Below are 12786 nucleotides of genomic sequence, written 5' to 3'. Positions count from 1 at the left end.
CACACCCCAAATTGCAATTTCCTTGGCATTTATTTCAATGGTTTTGGCTCCAAATTGCAACTATAGTTACATTCACCAGAACTACAATTTGGGCCATGCTTCTTAACAAATGCTCAGAAACATCCTTAGTTCTGTCATTTCCTTTTGACACTAGCATTTCAAAAATCTCAACTAAAGCCTGAGAGCCTGACAACCTGCGCTCCTAAATGTAGGAGCTAGGAGAGATGGGTCCTATGGATGTCACAAACCTGAAGCAGTATAATAAATTCCATCCAAACATGTAGTGCATTATAAAATCAAGGTAAGCATTGGGAATGGTAAGAAATTAGAAATTTTACAACGTGAAAAAACACTAGCCATAAAAGGATGAACTACAGACCCTCATAAGAAGAAGACGCCAAACAAAGATGAGTGTGGAGTCCAAACAGAAAATTGCTATTCAAGTCCAGCCACCAAATAGGAGATGGGCAAATTCTGGTAGCCAGAACAACTCAAACAGGACTGGTTCAGATTAGTCCCACAATTTTTTTTTTAAAGAATCAAAGAAAGGACAAACACCATCGGGGAATGCTGGACCTAGTGAAAATGTCACTAGTTCAGGCCAAGCATTTCATTTTTTTTTTCTCAAACAAACAATTCCACCATGTAAATGAGATACCATCGATCAGGGAATTGTCAGAGTTCCACATATCAAATAAAAACAGGAATGGCTGGTGCCTAAAGTTGAACCTATAGAATCACAGTATACAATGTAAACTTACAGAGAGGCTTTTTATAAGAAGATACTCAACATCTTCTATATGGCCCATCATGATTTGTACCTAGATAAAAGAAACCAGGACAACACAATCATTAGATCGGCCACATCATAGAAAACAATATACATAACAATTCACAGGGATGAAAAGAAGGAAAAAGAATGAATATTTTTGGAATCACATATTTTGAACAACCTACAAACCAACTTCAGTTTTTAAAAATCAAATGGATGAATGATATCCATTTGAGATTGGGATCGAGAAGAGCTCGTGTATATATGTGTGATTGACTGGATAAGAAAAATAACTTTTCATTTACCATCTATTTCATATAGAGCCTGTGCAATCACACATGCAGTATGGTGCTTACAAGATGCAAGCTTTCCATCAATTACCATCTCATAAAAATAATACAGTTTGCCACAACCACCACTCTAACACCGAAGAGAGGCAAGAAAAGTAGCCACCCACATCTAGCAAAATCCAAACCCAGCTCTCCTTCTTAATGGAAACGAATCCAAACCAGCATATTACTCCTCCCCCCCCCCCCACAAATTACAATTAACCTTCGGGACAAGCAAGTTTTGAATTTATAAATTTTTAGCTTCTCCCTTTAGTCTTTTCCATTATCAAGAAACACACACACACACCAAAAAGCGAGAGAGAGAAGCAAACAGGTCAATCATTGCATTTGGATAAAATTGACCCAAAAAACCGACTATCATGATATCATCCTACACTAGGTGCAGTAAATTCCTCTAATGAGGTCTTATGGGAGGTTCAATCAAACATGATATGTGATTGACTGGCATTGATTCAACTAAAATTGACACCCTCCACCCCGACAAAAAAAAAAAAAAAAAACACCCAACTGCTGATCACTATCATGATATCACCCAACACAAGGTGCAGTAAATTTCTCTCTTTAGTCTTTTCCCATTTGAAGGAAGACAGTTGCTACCATTCTTCCAAGTATTTCTGCAGGCCCCTGATCAAAGGCTTTAGATTGTGTCAACAAAGAGAAATTTAGTACAAGGCCCCTCCCACACCAGGGCCATCAGACCAATGGTCCAGTTTTTGGGCATAATAGCCGATATTCCTTCGATACTGATATTCCAAAACATGTAGGGCTGGGCTGAGTTTTTTTCAATCAGTTTTACCTTTCAAGCAAGCTTTTTTGAAATGGCTTGCTTGAAATGCAAACTATGTTAATAAAGGCTTTCAAGCAACATGCTGATGGTCATCTAACTAAAAGTTATTATAATCTTATTTCTTGAGGCCAGGAAGTTCGACCTCTACTGGTCATAAAATCTGATTAACCTATAAGATGCGAGGCATATGGCAAGGCAGAGATTCATGTGCTATTTGAACTCACTTAAAAGAGAGGTCTCCTATCCCACCTAAATACCTCCATGCAGTGTTGAATACAATTTCTTCTCATGGGCTTGCCATGAAATTCTTTACCTCATGCTACACTTTGCAGCTCTTTCTTAATAGAAGATGTGCATGCCCCATAAGAAGAAGTCTTATTATTAAGTGCCACAAGGCAATTCCAATGTATCCACCATGTTGGAAGTTATCATCACTAGTTTCTAACATATTTACATGTAAATAAGTTAAACGTGTTTAGGTGGTATGATTGCTTTGCCCATCATACATGTAGGTCAAGGATCAGTCACAAGACATCAGCAACAGTTCCAAAGCATTTCAGCAGTATGATTGCTTCGGTCATCATACATGTTAGGTCAAGGATCAGTTACAAGAAGTCAGCAAAAGTTTCAAAGCATTTCAGCTCGTCAGTTTTTTTTAACCAATCTGCACAGAACCATTGCTTCCTGAATTCCCACGAGCAACACACCACCAACTGATCTAGTTTCTCTCTCTCTCTCTCTCTCTCTCTCTCTCTCTCTCTCTCTCTCTCTCTCTCTCTCTCTCTCTCTTTAAAATCATTGAGACAATCTGAAAATTCTTGCCAAGTTTTAAGTTATATATATTGTAAAATTCAAAAGGATAACTTACCACAGGATCCATTTCATATTCAAGTGGCTCTAAAATGAAATCTTAGTCTTGGATTACTCCATTCACCATCACTTTTCCATCACGGACCTATCAAAAGGCAAAACAAATGCGTGTCCGATGCTTAGCATTAGAAAATGAAGTACATAATCAAATGCATATTGAATCATTCTTGATCAATGAAAGTGATTTAAAAAAAATAGCTGGAGGGGAAACTCACTTTGACATAGTTTCCATGCAAGAATCATACTCGGTAAAGAACTCAAGTGAATTGTTTCCATTTTTCAACCAAAGCAACCTTCCAGAACAACCAAGAGAAAAAAACAAGAACCATACCAGAAAGGAAATGGTAAAAGCCACGGCTATGAGTTGTAGTCGTCAAGCCCTAGATCCCTCAATGCAGCAGCAGCAGCTCCTTGCAGTTATCATGGTTTTGCTTGGCCTTCCTTATGATCTTCTCAGTACCATTACCAAGCAAAATAGTTCTGGAAAAATATCAAGGAAAAAAAAAAAAAAAACATCTAAACAGACTGGTATTAACTGAAAAATATGACTCCTTATGACATTAGAACTACGGAAGATAATGCATCCATTAATTGCAGAGGCCAACCTGTTCTTTGAGTTCCTGACAACAAGATTCCGGATCATGAGACACGATTGTTTTTGCATTTGGGGCGCAGCAGGAAACTTCTGCATGGCTTGGATTGTGAAGTGCCTTTCTAATGCATCATACCACCCATCACTCCCATGTTGTACTCCAAAACGATCCTCAATCACAGTTTCGGATATCAAAAGAACAGATGACAGCAAAGTAGAAAGAACCGCTCACAAACTCAAATTTTGATGATAGCTTGAATTTTTATCTAGGACATAAAGCAGCATTTTGAGAAGTCGAGGCAAGAGCATTATTGGAAGGAATATAGGACTTGATCTATTTCTTTCTGGTTGCTTTGTTGGTTCACATCCCATAGACAAGTTAGCAACCTCTAACAGTGATATCCACTCATGTTCTATCAATTCAAAGGAAAGAACCAGCAGTTCAGAAAACCAACCAGAGAAATTGTAACACTTACCCCATATTCCGATATTGGAATTCCTTGTAGAGCACGTAGTAAATGTTTTTACCTCCATGTTAACCACTACAGGGTATATGGCAGAAATCAGGACCACATGGAAGAATATATTTGATATATGAACAAATAAAGAGATAACCAATTATGAAGAGTACATCCATACGAGGACAATGAGGTATATAAAAAACTTTAAATTCAAGATGAGAGAGAAAGGCTTTAAAACTAAGAACAAATTTGCACTCAATCATCCATGCCAAATAAATGATTGATTAAATAGGAAGTCCATTGAGATGTCAGGTATCTGGTTCTGGAAGAGTTCTGCCTCACATCCCGTAGACAAGTTAACAACCTCTAACAGTAATATCCACTCATGTTCTATCAATTCAAAAGAAAGAACCAGCAGTCCAGAAAACCAACCAGAGAAATTGTAACACTTACCCATATTCCGATATTGGAATTCCTTGTTGAGCACGTAGTAAATGTTCTTGCCTCCATGTTAACCACTACAGGGTATATGGCAGAAATCAGGACCACATGGAAGAATATATTTGACATATGAACAAATATAGAGATAGCCAATTATGAAGAGTACATCCATACGAGAAGTCCTTCAACCTGCAACAGGAGAGTAGTGAGTTCCTTGTCACACAGGCCAGCCCAAAAGCCTAGAACCATGGTAAGATGTGGTCTACTTTAGCCAGTCTACCAGCCTGAGGGCCGCAGCCACGAGCCTATCCTGCCCAGAAAGCCCATCAGACAGGATGCGTGCCCTCCCATTCATCACCACCTTACACCTTTAATCTGGCATAAAAAATAATTGTTGGTTGAAGATGTTTAGGACATAAATAAAGAAATCAGCTTAGTCAAGACGAATCCCAACATCCTAACCCTAAAATGCCTCAACTGGTGAGCAATACCTTCCAATAAAAAAATTAAAACAAAAAAGAATCCCTCAAAACACAATTCTTCACGAAAATTATAAGCCATAAAACCTAAACGGGTCAAATAATTACAACCAGGTCTACCTGTTCGGATCAACAGGAGAGTAAAGCAGGAAGCTAGGGTTTCAAATGAGAAGGATAGACAGAAATACGTAAAAGAAGCAATATTCCACAAAATGCCTTAAGCAAATGAAAATAGATTGAACAGATCTAGAGCTCCAATCAAAGTAAATAAAAACTCAGACTTCGGAAAGAAGCATTCAGCTCAATCCAAACCTCGAAACCCTATAACGCCTCCAAAGCCAAAAGAAAAAAAAAAACTTACCTTTTGCAACAAACAGGATGGTTCCAGTGATCTATGGTCCAAATCAATAGATAATAAACAAAAACATCTAAAATTTCTATAAAAAAAAGAAAAACAAATCTGTAATTACAACATCAAAAGTAGAGCATTAATTAGATGAAAATATTTCACCTTTCAATAATTTCAAAAATAAAAAATAAAAAAAATCTTTGAACGAATTGAAAGAACTTCCAAAACCAAAGAAAAAAGCCTTAGAAACCCTCGATTCAAACAGGAAATGTTAAAAAAAAAAAAATCGATTTTCTTCAAGGAATTGAAGAGGAACTGAATGCCAGCAGCGGATCGAGATTGTTCTAATGGATCTAGGGATTCAAAAAAGCAAAATTTAGGATTTCGAGAGAGGATTTTACCTTTCCAGGGAGAGTCGGAAACCAAAGAAGAGAGGAGAGCTGCTTTCCATCAGCGTCCAAAAGGGGTAACTAATGTCAATGAGAGAGAGTAAAAAGGAACTATATCTAATTGAAACTCCTGTTTTTTCAATAAAATAACCAAAATACCAGTAAGTGGAGCCAAAAATTAAGGTTTAAAACTGTTCCAAATTTAGAACGGCCTTGAACCGTGCCAGAACCAAAGTAATAGTCATTCCAAAATCACTATTTTGTAGTGCGGGTTCGGTCTCGGACCTGGGTTATACAAACACCAACCTGATAAAACTTGGATCGGGTTCGGGTTGCCCGACCTAATCCGAACCCAATCGATATATAAGTTCCTTATAAATTATAATCGAGTTCGGATCGTATATGTTGAAGGCATGGGAAATTCCAATGCCGTCGGGTTTCATTGGTCCACGTCATTTTCGATGACTCAAACTAACAAGATACACTAGATTTCTCTCCCAAATAGATTGTGTACTACACAACATGACTTTTAAAGGAGTAGTCCTATATTTTAGTTCGTTTGTTTAGAAAAAATGAACTTCTCTACGATAAATAACTACATATATAATTAATAAAATCATAGGTACAAAAAATAAGATGTGTATTGAAAATATAATAGACTAATGTAATAACGAAAATATTAGCCTATAGCCACCCGACTAACCTGACTAACCCGACTGAGCCCGCTTGGGTTGGTTTGGGTTAGGGTTGAAGTATAGGAACCATGGATTGGGCTAGGTTTGAGCACCAACCCGACCCGACCCAACCCAACCCACAGCCCTAGATACAATCAATATAGGATGGGCCTGGGCCTGGGAATCATATGTTGATAGGAGCTAAACGGCTAGCAGTGTGCAACACATGCTCCGCAGGAGTGACATGGTTGAAAATTGACTGTTCATGTGGGTCTGTAGATAGATAGTCATCTTCCCAACCACAGACCATTTAGGGGTAGTGGACAGCAGTGTGCCATGAGTGGTCTGTAGGAATGAAGTGGACCACATAAGCTCAGGCCCAAATGATTTGGGTTGGATTTCAACTGAGCCAACAATCCTGTCTTTAGGGCCCCATTATGGATGGACGATGCTTTGAAATAGAATGGTTCTAATTTTTCAATTAGTGGCCTATCAAATAGACGGTTAGGAAGAGATACAATATTATTCCTACTGTTGATGTCGATAAGGATGGCCCAAAAGACATTGATCATGTGATTCTAACTATTGGATTTTCTGCTGAAACTAGACTAATGCAGGGGCATTTTCACACTGGGCTCGAGTGGGGTCGCTTGTGGGATGCAGGGGCACACTCGGGGTGGGTGCGGCCAATAGAGGAGGTGTAACGCCCTGAAAATCGGGGGTCGAGCAGCTGCCCAACTCCCGAGTTCCAACGCATCACTTATGCAACATACATAATGATGATTTGATGTTGTACATGTTAATGCATAAAACATGAATGAGATTAAACTAAATCAGCAGATCATACTCCAGGGACAGTTAAATTTACGCAAGCGGAAGACTGAAACGAATATGTATAACTCTATAAATCAGTATAAGTCCCCAAAGTATGTATGCATTGCCAGGTCAATAATTACATGTATTGTTTCAAATACAAAATGTCAAAAATGTAATAGTCCACTACAAGTATAACCCTAAAGCCCAGTTGATCAGAACGGTCTATGTAAACCCTCCTGAATACTACATATAGGAGAAGGCGTCCTCATCGTCTACGAAGTCCACCTCTGTCTCATCAGTCGGGTCTCCATCTGCAGCTAAGACAGAGTCTAGTTAGTGTGTACAACACCGACCCGTAACGTGGGAGTGAGTGATCAACTCAGTGGAACAATAAAGCAAAGATTAACATATTCTCAATTCAGTCAAGCAGTAATGATAAAACAATACAATCAAACATCCCTAAGTACTCTGATTAATGCAAGAATGGTATGTATAAATGATGCATGTCCTCGCCTACACTCCCTCTGCGATCTTCATCTAACGGTCGCGCATGTCAGTCACTTCCTCAATGCTCTGCCCAACGCCAAACGGCACATATAGTGCGGTGCATGATCATGATTACCAAGTTCTTATTAGTCTTTTTCATACAGCAGGATTGGGAAGCTAAGGTACCTCCCTTATATCAATTTCCAAACGATGATCCATTCTAGGGTCGTCAATCCTAGTAAATCTCATACAATGGTACGGTTCTAGGTCACTGCAAAGGGCTCGTCACCTTATCAGTGCAGGCCTAGTATGTACTCTTATTGCTACGTAAGGGCACGTCGCTTCTAGGCGGTCTTAGAGTACGCTCGAGGTCACTACAAAGGGCTCGTCACCTTATCAGTGTAGGTCGACAGCTCGAATACAGTGTCCCATACCACCGTATTCGACTCACGAAGCTATATTGCTCACTGGACACTACGGGGAGGCTCGTCACCCCAGCGTAGGTCGACAGCTCGACCACGGTGTCCCATACCACCATACATGGCTCATGAGTCCTAGCGGATCAAGGTACCAAGGTTTAAAGGGATTTTCACTGGTGAGTTTGGTACTTTAGATTCAATTAGTAGCATCCATACATGGTGAACATACATCGGGTCAATCGGGTTACTTGACGAGCTCGATTAGTACGAGCGCACGTTGAGTTGATCGACATAAAGTGCGTAAGCACTCCTTGTGGCCTAACCACTGCCAACATCCCAAGTACGGTTCGGATTCATCAATCATGTCCTATGTGGCGAAATTAACCTCAGCCACTTATTCAATGCCTGTTACCGATTGCCTGGACTATTCCGTAGTCAATTATAACAAATAATCATACAAGCTAATCAGAACAGTAATGGATCAACAATTCCAATTATACTAGCATATAAGCATTTGATGAATTTCAACTTAAACATGAATTCATACATATGCAGTGCCTAAGTAAAAGAGACCAAGAATATAAGTTACATGGAGGAAATCATACACATCGTTAAGGTAGTTGAGAATCTCTTCTCAACGCCCATATAAAGTACAATTTATTACACACTTGTTCATTCAGACATTTCTACAAACACTTAGACTACATATTCCAACATACATAACGTATGTTGGCCATAACATATACTGGGGCAAATCCTTTCGCCAAGGAGTTGTTATACATACAACTAGACACACGACAATTAATCATGGCAAACACACTTTTAAATTTCATACGTATACAATCGTTTCTACAAATAGATGGAATACACTAAACTCAATATAGTTCGTATATATCTGAAACATGAAATAAACATCGCATTTAGCATGTGAAATAGCACCCACATCAGTAATAAACCATTATCCGACATTGAAAGCCTTGAAAACCATAACCTATACGTTTATAGTCTGCACCTTACGCCGGTAAATGCGTAACGGATTCGTTTTAGATAGTTAGCCTTTGTCAACGACGGATTGGCAACCTATAGCATGAATTAGGTTAGCTATTTCATAACTTACACTATCTGAAACCCTTAAACAAATTAGGGTTAGGTTTTCTTACCCAAGTACGTTGTTGAAAACGCCAGATTTGTGATACAGAGGGGGTGGCTAAGTGCGTGGAGTAACGGGATCGAATCCCAGGAAGAATCTCCAACTCTCTCTCTCACTTTCTCTCTCTTTCCTTTCCTTTTCCTCCTCTCTCTTTCCTAGGGTTTTAGAATTCGTATGGAATATGAGAGAGGGTTTAAGGTCCTTATATAGGCCCAGGTTTGATGGAAATGGCCCCAGGGCCAAGGTATACTTAGGTTATATCCAAAGGGCGTCTGTTTCAGCCCAATGGAGCACTTCTGGTGGCCCCTTTTCCACGTGCGGTCCGACTTAAGCTCCCTGACCATGGATCTAAGTCAAGCTGAGTTTTCATTCCGATCAGGTTTACAGATCAGCCGTGGCGGACCTGTTTCAGTTCAACGGTCACGGTTACTCAATTAGGGTCATAAGTACTTCGACATGTGTGGGACATTTCTCCTGATCCGAGGGTGTATTTGGGTCAAATTCTAACGGTCTGAATCCTTATATTTAGCCCACAAGTGACACAACTCAGATTACTTAAATTCGGATTTCATCTCTAAAATATTCTCATTTCTCACACACTTTGCTCCGGGCTCAAGTTGTGCATTTCTAGACACAATTAGGACTTGATTTTCGAGGGGGTTGTCAAGTCCAGTAATGCGGTCATAACTGTATAGTTTCGCGGTTATCGGACTTTCGATGTGCGGTCCAGATCCGATACAAAGTTTCAAGATGCTCCCGAGAGCAACCGGGTTTTGAGATGGATTCTAGATTTCATGGTAATGTAGCGTCAATGATTCTGCACGATTTGGGTCTTGCAGATCATATTTAAAGTGATTAGTGCTAATTTCATAAGTACTCTAGTTTAGCACTTGCTAATACTAGCCTAATTTCTAAAGGATTTGGTCCTAGGTGATTTCTGCCTGAGGTGATACTCGGGTCCTTTGTAGTTTGTATAGAAAGTGGTCCAAGCTATTAATACTTAACTAGGTTATGCCCTAATTACAACAGAATAAGGTCCTAGGGCAGTTCTACGTCCAAGGACGTCCATTGCCAAGTTGGGAAAAAATTCGGGATGTTATAGGAGGTCTCGTGTTCGAGACTCCTAACCGGGGGTGATTAATGTGAATTTCACACCGGGCTCGAGTGGGGTAGCCCGTGGGACGCTCGGGGTGGGCGGCCTATGTGATTTGGGGCCAACAAAGGGGGTTCGGCCGAGGTCCCAACCCATGCGATGTGGGGCCTGGGCTATGAGATAAAGGGATTAATTCGTCATACTCTAACAGTTCGAGCTTTTAGAGTAAGTGGTTAACTATCCTGCATCAAATTGGTATCAGAGCAGGAGGTCTCTTGTTTGAGACTCCTCACTGGGGGTGATTAATGCAGGGACATTTTCACACCGAGCTAAGTGGGGTCGCTTGTGGGATGCAGGGGCACACTCAAGGTGGGTGCGGCTCATAGAGGAGGTCTCGTGTTCGAGACTCCTCACTGGGGGTGATCAATGCGCATTTCACACCGGGCTCGAGTGGGGTAGCCCATGGGGTGCGGGAACACGCTCGGGGTGGGCGGCCCATGTGATTTGGGGCCCACGAAGGGGGTTCGGCCAAGGTCCTAACTCATGCGATGTGAGGCCCGGACTATGAGATAAAATTCGCCATACTCTAACAGTTCGAGCTTTTAGAGTAAGTGGTTAGCTATCCTACATCATGGACCATTGACCATTTCTTCTTTCTTAACTATCCATTTCTTTACCATCAATCATGTGGGAGTTATCTGATTGATGCGATTCTTTAGCCAATGGCAATGCCATCGACAATTTAGATTGATAATGCATACTTGCCATGTTTAAACTGATACCAGATACGCTGCATAAAATTCCTCTGGAGGTAGATAAGTGACCCACCTTCTTGGTCATGCATAAGGTGGACCACACCATAAAGCTCATCTACACCTTCTTTTTTTTTGAAGGTTTGCTCATCCACACCTTTCAACCCATTAAATGGCAAATCATGATCAGCTACTGTGCCCAGGCTGCCGCCTACTGCGACATTACAAGATGCACTGAAAAATGCCCTTCCTTGTGTACAAGTGGGTCCCGTTCCATGATCCAAGTCGTAATATTATTGGACCGTCCACGGGACATACACCAAAATTTTCCCAGATGGAAAAATCCTAACCCTCTTTAGAGGTGGCCAACAAACAAGGACCAAAATTATCTATAACACCTATCTTACATAGCACAGAAAACACCCAAGCCGTGGGGCCCACCATGTTGTATATGTAAATCCACACCCCACACATCACGTGAGAACCCTAATTTGAAGCATACCTACAAATGATAAAATCGACAAAAAACTCCAATGGGCCACAACAGCAGTGTCACGCCCCAGATTCGGCAACCGGACTCATAAGGAACCCGATGGCCGGTTCTGGCTACAAAAGCCTCTGTAGTACCCCATTCTCCTGAAGCAGGTTTCGATCCTGGGATCCTACAAGGAGGATTTCCATGTCAGTATAATCATTACCAATATGAGCATACCCAAGATCACAACAAGTATATCTGAGAATAACAAAAGCACACATTACAAAATCCACTATGAATTTGAACTTTTACAAGCTTACATCAGGTCTAAAAGGACATACAGAAGATAATAGAAAAGAAGAGAAAAGTCAGCAACACTAGGGTCCTCAAGCTCAACTCTACTCTACGCTCTGCCGTTACAATGCCTGCCTAGGATCTCCTGCACGCATCAATTGTGCATAAGCTTATAAAAGCTTAGAGGGTGGTGAAGGTGTGTGATAATAGTGCACAGAAGAATAATAGGAGATACAAGAAAGAAACATGATCAAAGCCAACACCACTAGCCTTACCGGGGCTATCATGAATGCAAGAAGTTATACCAAGGCAGTACATTAACACAGGAAGCCATACCAATGCTATATAATGCAATGAGTACTGTAATGCAATGAGTACTGGGCGCATGCCAAGGCTTAACATGAATACTATGCAATATGAGGCTTACATAGCCGACACAAATGCAATGTGAAGTAGTGTCAGTGCTCATATCCAATCCACATATCAAGTACATTTCCATAATAAGAAAATCACCGGGGTCCATTACACTGCTTGATGACTGCCACTCTACAGACCCCGCACAATCAAACGAGTGTAAGAGACCTCACTATCCACCTGTGGACAGCCAATCACCAGCAAAGCCTGACGGTAGTGAACTCATTCATAAGTTAATTAGACTCAGCCTAGCAATGCCTCCTTATATCAGGCGAGTAAGGCTACACCCCTATCCAACTGACTACACGACAATGGGAGTCATAGCCTAACGGTATAAGGCCTTCGTGCGCTCATATATTCCACACGGTCATGGCTTTGGAGCAGATCCTTGGTACCATGAAAGTTTTGAAAATTTTACCCATGGGCATCCTATGCACCCGGTATGCTCAAGTAACATTTTCGGTGTCCAAACATGGCCATCCACGATGTATCTGTGGAGGCTACAGCCCTGATGAAGCAATGACGATAATGCTCATATGTTGTGCAATGCCAAATGCATGAATTACACAATCAACCATGCATCAATTCCAAGCATCCAACGTGCTCAAGAGGGAATACTACGTCCCTCGGAGAAGGTATCATGCAATGCCCAATGGCACAATATAACCACACACATAGTGTCAACCAAGCATACAATGATGTACATGAGTCATGATGATGAAT

The 12786-nt window shown here is 40.8% G+C and overlaps 1 long non-coding RNA gene across 2 annotated transcripts; it reads right to left on the bottom strand.

The window, feature by feature from the left end:
• Window positions 1–232: 232 nt before the first annotated feature.
• Window positions 233–3835, bottom strand: LOC131224101 (uncharacterized). 2 transcript variants are annotated; one of them, XR_009160831.1, is made up of 5 exons: window positions 3385–3835; window positions 2995–3259; window positions 2778–2864; window positions 762–821; window positions 233–474 (listed from the first exon to the last, which is right to left on the bottom strand). It is a non-coding gene; the product is annotated as an uncharacterized LOC131224101 (long non-coding RNA). The 2 variants fall into 2 exon arrangements; XR_009160830.1 differs by having other exon boundaries at window positions 233–821.
• Between the last annotated feature and the right edge of the window lie 8951 nt (window positions 3836–12786).

Source organism: Magnolia sinica, chromosome 13 (genome assembly GCF_029962835.1).
Source record: "Magnolia sinica isolate HGM2019 chromosome 13, MsV1, whole genome shotgun sequence".
Lineage (NCBI taxonomy): Eukaryota > Viridiplantae > Streptophyta > Magnoliopsida > Magnoliales > Magnoliaceae > Magnolia > Magnolia sinica.
Note: the sequence above shows the minus strand (reverse complement) of the source record. Positions and strands in the feature narration are given on the sequence as shown.